A 2278-nucleotide genomic window follows, 5' to 3' on the forward strand; every position below is an offset into this window, starting at 1 on the left:
CCGCCTCGCGCGCGGGTCCGCCCGCGGGAGACCGCCACGGCCCCTTCCGGGGGCAGCATCGGAGGTCCCAGGGGAAGGTGAATAAAAGGGAGCAGGGAAATTGCCGCTTTAACAGTCAGGGGGAAGAAGAGCCGCCACGCTGCAGTTCTGTCTTGACTGCCAGTGTAATCTGTCTTTGCCGCATTAGGAAATCGGTTCTCTTCTTCGTTCTGTGAGTGCCCATTCGAATGATGTTAATAGACCCCTGGAGCACGTCAGGTTCTTAGATCTTATTTTGAGTGGTAATATGGTGTGACGCATGCTTGAGGATCCCAAAGCGTTGAATAAACGGTTGTACAAAGAGGTTACCGAAACCCAGCTGACAGCTGTTTTAAGAATAGCAGTAAGAAACAGATTAAGGATGGGAAGTTAGTACTGTTGCACCAGTAGAAACCGTAGGAAACATTTTAAGCAGTGTAGTCGAGGTTATTTCCACTGGACAGCCACGGCTAAATTGCGAACGTGAGTGAAATGGGTTGCAAGTCCAGAGATCTGCATGTAAGGCTTTGGAATTACTCTCTGTAATCTTGAAGTTGAAATGAACCTGTGTTCTCAGTCATATATTCATTTTTTTTTTAAAAGGGGTATATGTAAATTATAAAGGAAGGTGAACTAGTAAAGGAGCTATTTTTAAATTGACTGTTTATTAAAAACATATGGTCAAGTAGACTTAAAAATCTTGGGTACTGATCTGTTTCAGTTTCTTCAATCATTATACAAAGGCTTTCCTGGAGATTAGCTCAGAACTGGCAGAACATATGCTCTATTGGTGCCAAGTGGCTTAAAAACAAAATGAGATAGTGTCGACTGTTTAAGATCAAGTCGTTATATTAACTGATCATGTTGTTGGGAAAAGTCTTTTATTTGGGCTAAAAGCAAAAACATTTAAAGGCTTGAAATGTTTCCCCAGGAGATTATAGGAAGGAGGAGAAAGGTTTTCCTAAAAGATCTTTTGTAGTTGACACATTCACTAACTAAATTTCCAAAGGTCTGCAGACGCCTTGACTAAGGTCAAGCTTAACTATTCAGGATATGTGTTCTATTTTAGGGACGGGCAAGGTGTAAAAATGAAGTAAAATATGAGTGTTAATTAGTATTCGTGGAAGGAAACGAGTAAAAAGCAGAATGCTTTTAATGTTTTTAATCTCTATAGTTTCATAGTTCTTAGAATGGTTTTATGAACAAGCAGAGCTGGGAAAGTGGAAATATCTGGGTGTGTATTCCATGAAAAGTATTTGAGGAAGAGTAGAGAGAACAAAAATATTCAGATAAAGGAAAGAACTTAGGTGACTATGTTGTGCCATCTCTGCTTTTAGTTCTTTAATAGCAAGGGGGGGGGGCCTTGGTTTTTTTTTTTTTTTTTTTTTTTTTGGAGATGCTTGTCCAACAAGTGGAATGAATTTAAAAGGAAGACTTTTTTTTCTTTAATCAAAAAGGTTATATGTTACTTTACATGTATATATATATATAGGAGTGATTGAAAATGTGATATTTTTCTGAGGTAGATTGGAGAAATGGTAGTCAGTAGAGATATTTGGAAAACATTCAATCAGAGAAGAGGCTTTTATTCTAAAGAATAAGAATAATAGTTAACATATTGTTTCTTGGTATTAGTTGACTAGCCGTTAAATTTTCTTTAAACCATTCTTACACTTTAAAAGCGTCATTTCAGTCTAAAGAGAGATATATAAGTGAGATTATTTCTGTCATAGTCCATAAGAACTTGAGACTGCTTTCTGTATGTAAACTTGATACTAAAGCAGCTATGTGATGTCTATTACATAGGCAAGAAGAATTTGTCCAACAATTGTAATAGGTTACTTAAGAGCTATTGATACTATTTTCTGATTTGGAACACGTTGCTAAAACTAACATCAATGTGTAATTGTAAATTGCCTCACTGTATAATGAGTAGTCTTGGACTTTTATCATTAGAATTGGAAAGGACCTCAAATCTTCTAGTCCGTTTCCCTTATTTTGCAGATGAGAAAAATAAAGGCCTCTGAGATGAGATGACTTAATGAAGTCAGCATAACTAGTTAAAACAGTTTGTTGTTTGGGGTTAGAAATTTCTTTCTGTGAAGAGGCCAGTATGCCTATTTAAGAATTAGCTTTATGGAATAGTGGAAAGAACATTGAAATATAAGTAAGGAGGCCTGGGTTTAAATTCTTGATTTGTCACTTCCTAACTGGGTTTTGACAAATCTCATTAACTTTCAGAACTTTGCTTTCTTAATCT

The 2278-nt window shown here is 36.8% G+C and overlaps 1 protein-coding gene across 3 annotated transcripts in view; it reads left to right on the plus strand.

The window, feature by feature from the left end:
• The window catches only part of ANKRD12 (ankyrin repeat domain 12), a 118595-nt gene that overhangs the window by 727 nt on the left and 115590 nt on the right, over positions 1 to 2278 (plus strand). The window contains exon 1 of one of the 3 annotated variants that reach the window (XM_025038561.1): positions 105 to 211. The exons of the other annotated variants lie outside the window; for them this stretch is intronic. The gene's annotated coding sequence lies outside the window, so the exon portion shown is untranslated. Of the gene's footprint in view, positions 1 to 104; positions 212 to 2278 lie in introns of those variants that run through there. 3 annotated transcript variants of the gene reach the window in all.

This window comes from Pteropus alecto, unplaced genomic scaffold (assembly GCF_000325575.1).
Source record: "Pteropus alecto unplaced genomic scaffold, ASM32557v1 scaffold146, whole genome shotgun sequence".
Lineage (NCBI taxonomy): Eukaryota > Metazoa > Chordata > Mammalia > Chiroptera > Pteropodidae > Pteropus > Pteropus alecto.